Here is a 12293-nt window from a genome sequence, read left to right as displayed (position 1 = left end):
ATTTTATATTGGAGTACAGTTGATTAAACCTAGGAGTTCTGTCTTCAAACCTTGTGTTACTTTGGTGACAGTAAGATACGAAGAGCATGAGATTGTTGCCTGATGAGATTTCTTGAGACGTATTCATGAGAAAGGATAATTTCTGTGGTTTGTTAATTATTCTCCAAGTAAGCAATAAAGACCGAACAATCGTAATGGAGAGAAGAAGAAAAGTCGGAGTATCATCGCCGCTAAGGAATTAAGAGTTTTAATTTTCAGGCAAATAAAAGCACTGTTATTTGTCCCCTGTTGAAAGGCAAGAGCTGCAATCAGCTGGCATTGGCTTCTTGTTTACTTCTAGAAGTGTGTCAGCAAGCCTGTGGAGTACTCAAAACACTCCGAAACCAGCAGATGTTTTAGATGTATTTATGTTGTCAAAATGTCAAAATGTGTTATTTTTCGTCTTTTGAATGCACATCCCCACCTTCTGCACTCTGCCCTAGTTTTTCTCCCAACTCCGACCTTCCCTTCTAATTTAGCCAAGCTCAGAAGAGATTTCCTTCTAGAGAACGTGATTAATGTTGAGTGCATTGAACACTTAATGATAACAGTGAAATCATTTAATTCTTTATCTGTAAAAGTTGATACAATTTTAAGAAAAAAGCAAAATAGAAATATTCTGGTGAAGAAGGAATCGTATAATACTAATCAGAAGGATCAGAAGATGAACCTCTCTGAAGTGATTTGTCTCTAAGTGTTTCAGTCAGAGTTCAACCGGAGAAGCAGAATCAGTAGGGTAGATGGGTGGATGGGTGGAAGAGTGGATGGGTGGGTAGGTAGATAGATAGAAATGTAGATAGACAGGTAGGTGGATAGATAGATGGATGGACGGACGGATGGACGATGGATATGGGAGGGAGGGAGGGAGGCAGGAAGGGAGCCAGGGATATTTATTACAAGGAATGGCCTTGCTTGACTGTAGGGGGTGTCTAAGCGAGTCCACAGTCCATCAGGCAGTTCACCAGGAAGGGAAGATCACGGGCAGAGGCTTGAACATTCAGCCATGGGTTGCAGTTGTCCACAGGCAGAGTCTTTTCTCTTTTAGTGAAACTTCATCCCTGCTTTTAAATTCTTCCAACTGATTCATTCAAGCCCATCCAGCCTACCCAGGACAATCTGCCTTACTTAAAGTCATCTGATTAGGGACTTCAAGTACATCTGCATGGTTCCTTCATAGCAACACCTAGAAAGATGTTTCACTGAATAACTGGAGACTACAGCCTAGCTACAATGACACATGAAAAAAAACAACAACAGGCAATTTATCTTCTGTAATTCTGTAAGTTTGTTTTCTGGGATATGTATAGCAAACTCCTGAAATCTTTTAAAACTGTTTTTTTTAAACATCTTTATTGGAATATAATTGCTGTACAATGGTATGTTAGTTTCTGCTATGTAACAAAGTGAATCAGCTATACATATACATATATCCCCCTATCTGCTCCCTCTTGTATCTCCCTCCCACACTCCCTATGCCACCCCTCTAGGTGGTCACAGAGCACTGAGCTGATCTCCCTGTGCTATGCGGCTGCTTCCCACTAGCTATCTATTTTACATTTGGTAGTGTATATATAAGTCCATGCCACTCTCTCCCTTCGTCCCAGCTTACCCTTCCCACTCCCCATGTCCTCAAGTCCATTCTCTACGTCTGCATCTTTATTCCCGTCCTGCCCCTAGGTTCTTCAGAACCATTTTTTTTTTTAGATTCCATATATATGTGTTAGCATATGGTATTTGTTTTTCTCTTCCTGACTTACTTCACTCTGTATGACAGACTCTAGGTCCATCCATCTCACTGCAAATAACTCAATTTCGTTCCTTTTTATGGCTGAGTAATATTCCATTGCATATATGTGCCACAACTTCTTTATCCATTCCTCTGTCGATGGACACTTAAGTTGCTTCCATGTCCTGGTTATTGTAAATAGAACTGCAGTGAACATTGTGGTACATGACTCTTTTTGAATTATGGTTTTCTCAGGGTATATGCCCAGTAGTGGGATTGCTGGGTCATATGGTAGTTCTATTGTTAGTTTTTTAAGGAACCTCCATACTGTTCTCCATAGTGGCTGTATCAATTTACATTCCCACCAACAGTGCAAGAGGGTTCCCTTTTCTCCACACCGTCTCCAGCACTGTAGTTTTGATTTGTATTTCTCTAATGATTAGTGATGTAACTTTAGAAAAAAACTTGCTTCAATGTGAAAAGTATACTTTTGTGTTTTCAGCTGCCTATATGTGTCAAGACCAGAAGAAATTTATTTTCAAATGTGATGATAAATCAGTCAATACAATGTCTCTAATTGATAGATTCAGAACACTAGTGTCTTTGGGACTCATTTCTTATTAAAACAAAGCAAAACCGAAAACGATTATCTGTTAGTTGCCTGAGTGTTTGTTGCCCACTGAACAGCAAATGATGCATTCCTACCCTCTCCCTTGAATTCATCTATTTTGGGGGGGTTGGGGGGTATATGGCTATTGTGTGTAGCCCCAGTAGTGAATCATGATCAGTTAGAACCAGTCATGGAGATCTTTTTGCTAGCAGTTGGTCCAGGGCTTTGTATATGGCCCATTTGGGGCCAAGAAGATGTAAGTTGGAAATCTAATAATCCTAAATATCAACTAAATATCCATGAGTTCATACTGACATAAATAAATGATTGAATAAATAAGTAGATGGGAAGAATAGACAAATTTCTCCTGTAGAAGAATTCCAAATAATTTATGTGACTCCCTTATGTTTAAGGAAGTAGAGCGTAATTCCCTCTCCTCAAGTTTGAACTGTGTGCATTGTGCCTTCCTTTCAAAGAGTAGACTGTTGGGGGCGGGGAGGGAAGAATAATTTTTCAGGGAAAAATCAGTACTAGTTTTGCTGCTGTAACAAAGTACTACAAACTTAGCGGGGTTAAACAATAAAACTTGATTATCTCACAGTCTGTGGGTTAAAAGTGTAACACTGGGCTAAAATCAAGGTGTGGTCAGGCATGGGAACAGGGCTACGTTCCTCTCTGGAGGCTCGAGAGGAGAATCCGATTCCTTGCCTTTTCTGGCTTCCAGAGGTTGCCCGTATTTCTTGGCTTATGACCCCTTCCTCTGTCTTCAAAGCCAGCAAAGGCCTGTCCAGTTCTCACATCATATCATCCTGAGCTGCTTCCTTCATTCCATCTTTCTCTGACTCTCTCTTCTGCCTTTCACAGTGGGCCCACCCAGGTAATTCAGGACAACCTCCCTATCGTAAGGTCTGCTGCTTAGAAAACTTATTTCCGTTGGGCACCCTTAATTCTCCTTTGTTATGCAACCTAAGATAATCACAGTCTAGGGTATAGGACAGAGACGTATCTCGGGGTAAGCGTCTGACAAATCCTACCTCAGCCAGCTGACCCAGGATCACATCAACAGTGACAAGTCAGGTTGATAGCATATGTGTGGACTTGATATGTGGTAAAAGTGTTACTTTACCCTCCCCCAAACCCATAACCCCAGTCTAATCATGAGAAAAACATCAGGCAAATCCCAACTGAGGGACATTCTGTAAAATACCGGAACAGTTCTCTTCAAAATTATCAGAGGTCATTGGTAAGAATGTAGACAGCTTGTAGAACCTGGACCAGGTAAGGAAACAACGCTGTCCCCTAGAGCCTCCAGAAAGGAACAAGCCCTCCTGACACCTTGATTTTAGGCCAGTGAGACCTGGATTGGATGTATGACCTACAGAACTGGAAGAGAATCAATTTATATTGTTTTAAGCCACTAAGTTTGCGGTAATATTTTATTGCAGCAATAGAAAACTAATAGAGTCTGAGAAACTAAACTGTCACAGCCAAGAGGAGCCTAAGGGGGCTTGATAACTAAGTGTAATGTGATGTCCTGGACGGATCCAGGAACAGAAAAAAGGACATTAAGTAAAACCAAGGAAATCTGAATACCGTATGTACTTTAGTTAACAGTGTATCAATATTAGTCCAATAATTGTGACAAAGGTACCATATTGACGTGCCATATTATTAATATTAATAATAAGAGGAGTGGTGTGGGGTACATGGGAACTCTCTACTGTCCTTGCAATTTTTCTGTGAATTTAAATCTATTCTAAAATAAAATGTTTATTTGACAGAAAAGAAGATAGGAAGTAAGTATCAGTATAATATCGTGCTTCAGTGCTTGTAGGTGGAAATGTCCAAATGGATTCTCTAGGTAACTGCTTCTTACTTACTTTGTGTAGGGGTTCAGTAAAGGATATAGAAATGAATCAGTAAGGACCCTGTTCTCTAGGAATTCCGGTTTTACTTGGGAAGGCATGTTTATGAGTTGCTGTAATCCTGGGGAAAAGCAGTAAGTACATACAAGCCACAGGGCTGAAGTTCAAAGGATGTTTGGGTAAGAAAAAAATTTACTCTCACTGGGGGTGGGTGAGGTCACAGTGGACCTTGTGTAGCGGGGGTAGCGTTTGCCTTCTGCCTTGAAGAGAACCAAGGTTTGAGTATACACCCTGGAAGAGAAAGGAGAGGGCTGAAAATCCAAAAGTATTAGAACAAAGGTCTAGCAAAAGAGAGTGTTAGCAGGAAGTCTGTAGAATGTAAGTGCCTCAAAGACTGGAATTATGTCTATCTTGTCCATCATTGTATCCTCATTGCTTCCAACAAAACACACAACAGTGGTTCCACGAATATCTGTTGATTAAATGGAAGGAAAATAGTTGGGGAGTAAGTTGTAGCAAACTTGCATGCCAAATTAGTGAGTTTAGCCACTTAAAGTTTTTGAGGAGAACATGATTTGAGCTGTACTGTAGAAAGATGAATTTGGCAAAAAAAGAAAAAATACAATTTAGGCTGCAAAAGTGCAGATTAGATAGAAAAGGAGAGGAGGGAAAATATTAAACTTGTACAGGCAAGAAATTACAATAATATTAATCTTATTTATTTGCTAACACTATCACTAGTCTCTATTAAAACTTAATTTGATTTTTATTTATATCAAATTAACCCATATTTTAAAAAGTCAGAAAATTATAATGAAAAATAACAGACTCTTGCTCAAGTCAAACCACCCCAGGTCTCTGTATCAGAGGTAACAACTTTCACCTCTTTTACCTGTTTCTTCTAATAGCTACCTCCTTATTTCTAAATTTCAAATGCATTTGTCTAGTTCTTGATTTTAAAACTTAGATAGTATCTTTCTCATATCAACTTATTATAATACCCTACATTCACTCCCATAATTCCTTTCCCCCATTCTTCTCATGAACATATTTTAACCATATATGGAATTGCTATTTGATAATATATTAATCATATATCAAATTTATATTTGATGCTTTTATTTTATGTTATATAAATACTGTGCATGGCAAAGCCATGTGGACTACTATAATTATTGTTTCCTTCCTTATACTACTTTTTGTTTTTAGTGAAGGTAATAAATGCCTTGGTTTTTGTTTGCTTAGTTTCCTATGGCTCTTTCGATATGAACAAGCAGTCCAGGAAACCTAAGAATTTTCTAATCAATTTTTTTAAGATTCTACATGTAAGTGATACCATGTAGTAGTTGTCTTTCTGTGTCTGGCTTATTTTACTTAGCATAATGCCCTCCAGGTTTATCCATGTTGGTGCAAGTGGTAGGATTTCCTTCTTTTTAAGACTGAATAATATTCCTCTGTGTGTGTGTGTGTGTGTGTGTGTGTGTGTGTGTGTGTGTGTGTGTATCACATTTTCTTGAGCCATTCATCTATCAAGGGACACTTAGGTTACTTGTATACCTTGCTTATTGTGAATAATGCTGCAATGAACATAGGAATATTTCTTCAAGCTAATGATTTTATTTCCTTTGGATATACACCCAGAAGTGGAATTGCTGGATCATATAGTAGTTCTCTTTTAAATTTCTTGAGGAACCTCAACTCCCTCAAGAGAAGGGAGTTGCAGAGCAATTGGTAAAGGACAATAATTTCTTACGGTTTTATCATCTGAAGCCCCTCAGAGATGGAATTTCTGTTTTAGAGGCATCCATAAACTCATGAACTCTCCCTGGCTGTAGTGGACTAAGTGGTACCCTGCCCCTCCCCTCCCACTCCCCCCTCCCCTCCCCCAAAAAAGATGTGTCTATAACCTAGCCTTCAGAGCCTGTGAATATTACCTTATAAGGTAAAAGATGAGATTAAGTTAAGCATTTTGAGTGGAGGCTTTATTCAGAATTATCTGGATAGGCTGTAAATGAGGAGGTTTGGAGGTAGACCCACACAGAGAAGGTGACGTGAAGAGGGCATAGAGAGGGAAGGGGCCACAAACCAAGGGATGCTGATGGCTACCAGAAGCTGGAAGACGCAAGAAATGGATGTTCCCCTAGAGCCTCCAGAAGGAGTGCAGCCCTGCGCATGCCTTGATTTTGGACTTCTGGCTCCAGAACCATGAGAAAATACATTTCTGTTATTTTAAGCCCCCCAGTTTATGATCATTTGTTACGGCAGCCCTAGGGAAACAGTGCACTGGCGCTATAGTATTGTATTGTCTTACCTGAGTGAGAGCAAGTTCTCTTTATGTGAGACAAACATACATGGGAATTACTTTATTTATAATTTTAGGCAAGTTCGTTCTCTTCTGTGGGCCTCAGTTTTAAAACCTAAAAATTAGGGTTGGTGGTCAGTGATTTGAAATGCCTACAAAATCTAAAATACTCTTGGTTTGTACAAATCCTTATATGGCAGTGAGGAAATGGACCTATCTGCGTCATCCATGTAGTGAATATGTAAATAAATTCCAAATGAAACTAATACTATTATTACTACCTTGGGATGCCTTTAAAAAGCAAGCAATTTTCTTCTTTTCTTTTGGAATAGCTGTTTAGATGTGCTTGTATATTAAAGCAATAGTATATTTTATATTGGACAACTTGCTTGATTTGTTAGGAATACCTAACCTAAGTTAAACTTTTTATGTAAAATTTGATGTACATAGACTAGTCTACTTTAACAGGCATTTATATTAATCTTATAAAGAAATTATATGAAAATCAAATATATAGTGGCTTTTTAATCCCCGTTTTAGTTGTCTAGATTGTTGTCTATCTTCTCTATAAGACTTCTCTTAATTTAAAATTTAATGGATGGCTGATTCAATCACAGAAATTTTTTAATGTTCATGAAAAACACATTTGACTATTGCCAAGTTCAGAGGCCTTTCTCCTTCTTGTTTATAATCTATAACCACAACAGCCTTTGGTCTTATTTCCTTTCATGCTCTTAGGATCTTTGATTTTTCTTTTTAAAAACTATTTTAAAGGACTTCCCTGGTGGCGCAGTGGTTAAGAATCTGCCTGCCGATGCAGGGGACACGGGTTCAAGCCCTGGTCCGGGAAGATCCCACATGCCGCGGAGCAACTAAGCCCGTGCGCCACAACTACTCAGCCTGTGCTCTAGAGCCCGCGAGCCACAACTACTGAGCCCATGTGCCACAACTACTGAAGCCCGTGTGCCTAGAGCCCGTGCTCAGCAACGAGAAGCCACTGCAATGAGAAGCCTGAGCACCGCAACAAAGTGTAGCCCCCGCTCGCCGCAGCTAGAGAAAGTCTGTGCGCAGCGGTGAAGACCCAACGCAGCCAAAAATAAATACATAAAGTAAATAAATTTATATATAAAAAAACTATTTTAAAACGTACTTTCTTATTTTCCAACAAGACCACAGAACGTAGACACTATTTTTTCTCCTCACAGAATGTTAGATATTGTAACTAATGCACATTGTAACTAAGCACTTACTATGTACTTCCAAGTTCATACACTCTTACAAGTTCATCACTTTTATTAATTATTGTGAGATAAGTACCTTATTATCATTCCCACTTTATAGGTAGGAAAATTGAGGCACAGAGATGTTAAATAACTCACATAGTCATATAACCATTGATTTGAAAAGATCCAAGGTTTCAAGTCTGGTAGTGTGTCTCCAAATGCATGCTCTGAACCACTAACCCACAGTGGCTTTCACTGTTTGAAGGGCTGTCAAAATTTAATTGACATTGACCTGTTGTGTTCATGAAATTCACCATCAAGACCTGAAAGGCTCTTCTGGACTCCATGGTATAAAAGAGTTGTTAGAAGTTTTCTCTTTGGTCATTGAGCGACTGTGCTTTTCATATACGTGTGTTAAAAGTAGAGACTATAGTAATCCCATGAGCTCTAATTAGTTGTCCAACATCATGGAAATCTGCAAACAAATCAGGCACCCGACTGACCCAAATTCTCTAATTAATAAGTTCAGGGATAAGAATAACCATATTCTATCCTGCCCTACTACTTATTCTTTACTTGGGCTGTGGGGTGCTTCCTTGCCCTGGGCTGCAGGCATCTTACCTGAATACTTCGTGAAGGTTCAGATCAAAAAGTCTAGGGTTAACAGGTACACACTACTATATATAAAATAGATAAACAACAAGGACCTACTGCGTAGCACAGGGAACTGTATCTTGTAGTAACCTGTAATGGAAAAGAATCTGAAAAAGAATATATATCTATCTATGTGTATATATATCTGAATCGCTTTACTGTACACCTGAAACTAGCAACATTGTAAGTCAAGTATACTTCAATAAAAAAAAAAATTTTTTTAATAGTCCCGTTTTTTTCATCTTTCCAGATTGCCTCTTGACTGAGGGTATATGAGGTGTCATCCTCACGACAGAGAAGAGCAGCCCTGAGTGTAACATCCTGGGGGAAGGAGGGGCGGGGGAGGTTTGTCAGAGCCTGACTGACAGAGAGCAGCCCTACAGCCAGTCACCCCTAGAGAAAAGCACATTTTCTCCTAATGCTGTAAGTGTTCTGCTAATGGGGATTTTCAAGCACCGGATCACGATCATTTCACTCTGCGCTATTGAGCCGCGGCATCTGTGGCCTGAGTGAAGCTGGGAGCGTGGTGACCCCTCTTCTTTTCACTGACTTCCTCCCCCGTGCTTTCTCAGCTCTGCAGAGCTGGATAAGACAGGGATCTAAATCACAAGCGGCTCTGGGTTCCAAGAGAGAGAAACTGGGCAAAGGATAGGTGACTCACGTGGGCAAACTTTCGTTGTAGCGTCTTCGCGAGACTTGTCAGGTCGGAAAGAAGGGGGCGGGGAAATCAAGAAAACCACGTGCTGAGCATCGTATTCGTGAATCTTTTCCACATTTGCTCTGCTTCTGAATCTGCCAGTGGAACTAAAGAAATGAAGACCTGGGCGCAGTTATAACTCTGCAGGATTTAATAGCACTGGTACTTTCCCCATGTTGATCAGAAATTCATTTCTGATGAAATTGATGAATTTCTAGGGTGAACTATCTCAGGCTAGCGAGGATTTCCACGTTCTTAAATACGTCTAAAATCCTAACATGTGACTCTCCTTGTGGTGTTTACTCACATCTATTTAATAAGTAAGATGAAAGGTACAAAGGAACCAAGATATAGTATAATTGATCTTGTGGTGTTGTGTATGGTATTAAATATTTGTTTTATACTTCATTATTCAAAGTTTCCGGGGACTAGGAAATGGCCATGTTGAGGACAATATAGACACTAGACACATAAGGTGCACTGAGAAAAACTCAAATTAATAAACACTTGTCCAGCACCCACTGTCTGCCGAATATGCCAGGTTCTGTACATACACAGATGAATATGTTCTTCCTTCACAGAGTTTACCGTCTAGCAAAGAAGCTCACAGGCTAGTTGTATATGAACTAATTCTAGCATGTTAATAATAGTGTTGTTATTAAGACATGTCTTATGCCAAGTCAGGGTATTATTGTACAATAATAAGGAGTCAAATTAAAATAGTAGGAGACAAAAGGGAACACAGTGCTGTCTATCTCCTTGTGGCATCTGCCATCTTGGTTACCCTTGTGTTGGCTGTTGTGGGTGGCTGAATTGTCAGCTCCCTTCTCTCTTACCTCCTCCTGTGAGTCCCTTCCAAGCTATGTTCTTAGAGAGGCTGCCCTGCTGGATAGCGACCTTGTAAGAGGGCTTTGTGGGGAGCTGCGTTCCCTGCTAGTGTCTCTAAACATGTTCAAGGTCCATTTATAGAGAACAGAGAGTCCTCCCTGTTCCAAGTCCTACAAAAGATATGTTGTTCTTTTAAATGACCTACAAAAAGCTGAAAGCTCTTTAGTAATCCCTGGTGATCCTGTGGCATTCCCTCTAGCTAGTTTCTCTCAGGGTAGAGAAGGATCTGGGTCTAAAGTTGTGCTAAAGTTATGTCAAGGGCATACTTACATGTGGGCCACAACCGGCTACGTGGAACTGCAACTCTTTTGTTCATTAAGGCAAGATCCAGAAATTAAACTCTCTTGATAGTACTTGGTGGAAAGTCAATTCACCCAAGAAAAGCCAGGGACAAACCAACTATTCTCAAGTTCATAAAGTGGAAAAGGGGCTACAAAGCTTCCAGGGAGCATAAGCTATGGAAAGTTCCAAGTACTGAGCATTGCATCAGAGTCTGTCTGGATGACTGGAACAATCATGCCTACATAGGCAGGAAACAATATTCTTTTGAATAGCCCATGAAGTAACTTTGGAGCCCATATTTGGGAGGGGCAGATAATGTGAACAGGAAGCTGTATTTCAGGATATTTACTTACGGCAAAGCACACATTTGAGTTAACATTCCCACCCAGGATTCACCGTGTGTATGAGTTCAGGTGAATTTTGCTTACGGTATTTAAAAGTTGGTTAAAAATCACATTGTCAAGTAGAAGTGCAGTTGTACATAGGGACTCTTTTAAGGCCTGCTTCTATCACAGCATAAGCATTTGTGAGCTCCTTTAATGTGGTAGAAATACAACTATAACCAGACCTCTACACGTTCATTCTGAAAAAAAGAAAAAAAAATACCCTGAGTTCTGCTAGTTGAAAATAATGTGTATAGTTCCATACATCAGAGCTTCTTCAGTTACACAGCTGTGGCAGATTACACCTTAGCTCTCTGGAGATGCTCAAATGTAGGTTTTGCTGTACAAACAGACATGCCACAGAGACTGCAATTACCCTGCATTTTGCGATTGATGGCATGTGGCCCAAATTTAAGAAACACAACAAACAATTTTTGTGTTTAAAATATTTGTTATTTCACATGCAGTTTATAACCACAGTACCTCAACCTTAATCCAATGATAGCTTCCAGTATCATCTTCATAGAGAGGCCTTTTGGGGTCTCTGTGGCTTCAGGGCTTAGACGAGTGTGCAACATTCTGGAATTTTAGAGTAGAGTATCTCTAGCTTGCTGTGGGCCCAGAGTCAAGTTTCAGTTTCCTTTACTTATATAATTCATGTGTTTCTTCTTCTTCTTCTTTTTTTTTTTTTTTTTTTTTGCGGTACGCGGGCCTCTCACTCTTGTGGCTTCTCCCGTTGCGGAGCACAGGCTCCGGACGCGCAGGCTCAGCGGCCATGGCTCACGGGGCCCAGCCGCTCCGCGGCATGTGGGATCTTCCCGGACCGGGGCACGAACCCGCGTCCCCTGCATCGGCAGGCGGACTCTCAAGCACTGCGCCACCAGGGAAGTCCCATGTTTTTCTTCTTGACCCACTTTACATTTTTGTCCTTTTAGGTGGTAGTGTGATAACTAAGGATAACCCAGAGGCCAGATTCTTTGCTCCCTTGCCTGTCTGGCCAGCATTCTGTGGAAGAACATGATGTTCTCATCACTCCTCAGCCTATAAAGAAGATGATGCAGCCCTTGTCTTTGGGGCCCCGCCGCTCTTTTCCGCGAACCTCTTGGAACACTTGGCAGTGGTACAGTGAATATGGTGTGTGCTCCCAGGTGGGACCCATCTTCCAGCGGGGGTGATTCACAGTGTAATCCTGATGTTAGACTATTTATGACCTTGAAACAGAATCAAAATTGTCTTTGCTTTATCTCTGTTTGGGAAACATATTTTGGACCTTATAAAAGTACGTATAATATTCTCATCGTCCAAGGACACAATTTTGACAGTCCTGACTCCTCCTCTCCTCCTCTCTTGCTTTAGAGTTATACGAAAAGTGTAGTGGCTTTATATTCATTTCTAAGTCTTCCAGCCAAAATCATTCACATCTGTACTTCCTGAGTACTGGGCCAAGCTAGACTTGAGAGAAATTATCCTCATCATTTCAAGTTCTGAATGTTATATATAGGTTATAGAAAAAGTCATAAGGGTAAGTAACGTCCATCCATCATTACCACATATATTTCACAGAGTTTTCTATTGCATGGAATTCAATTTAAGGTTATGTAGTTACTATAAATAAGGAAAGGAT

Source organism: Delphinus delphis, chromosome 5 (assembly GCF_949987515.2).
Source record: "Delphinus delphis chromosome 5, mDelDel1.2, whole genome shotgun sequence".
In the NCBI taxonomy this organism is placed as follows: Eukaryota; Metazoa; Chordata; class Mammalia; order Artiodactyla; family Delphinidae; genus Delphinus; species Delphinus delphis.
Note: the sequence above shows the minus strand (reverse complement) of the source record.